Genomic DNA, 397 nt, shown 5'->3' with positions numbered 1-397 from the left:
GGGCGGTGCTGGGGGATGCTCTGCGCGCCCCGGGTGACGCCGGGTACCGATGCCCGGTGGGGCTGGGCGGTGCTCCGCACGCCCTGGGTCGTGCCGGGTGATGCCGTGCACTTGCCCGGTGCTCACTGGTTTTGCTGTGTGGGTGCAGCTGCAGGAGCTTTATTGCCAAGGGTGCAGGTAACTCGCTGAAGCACGACAGGGAGCAGTTCTCAGTCTCCGTCCTATCATTTCCCTGGGGCGACTCCGAAAACGGGGAGCTCCTCGGGAGGGGAACTGGTGGAGCCTCTTTGTGTGCAGAGGGGAGGGATCCAGGCTCTTTCGCTGCCAGTGGGATGCGGTGGAGGTTTCTGTTAGATTTGGCGGATCAGACTGTGTGCTATTATCTGCCCTCGGAAAT

This window comes from Merops nubicus, unplaced genomic scaffold, assembly GCF_000691845.1.
Source record: "Merops nubicus isolate BGI_N331 unplaced genomic scaffold, ASM69184v1 scaffold38265, whole genome shotgun sequence".
In the NCBI taxonomy this organism is placed as follows: domain Eukaryota; kingdom Metazoa; phylum Chordata; class Aves; order Coraciiformes; family Meropidae; genus Merops; species Merops nubicus.
This window is presented reverse-complemented; position numbering follows the sequence as displayed.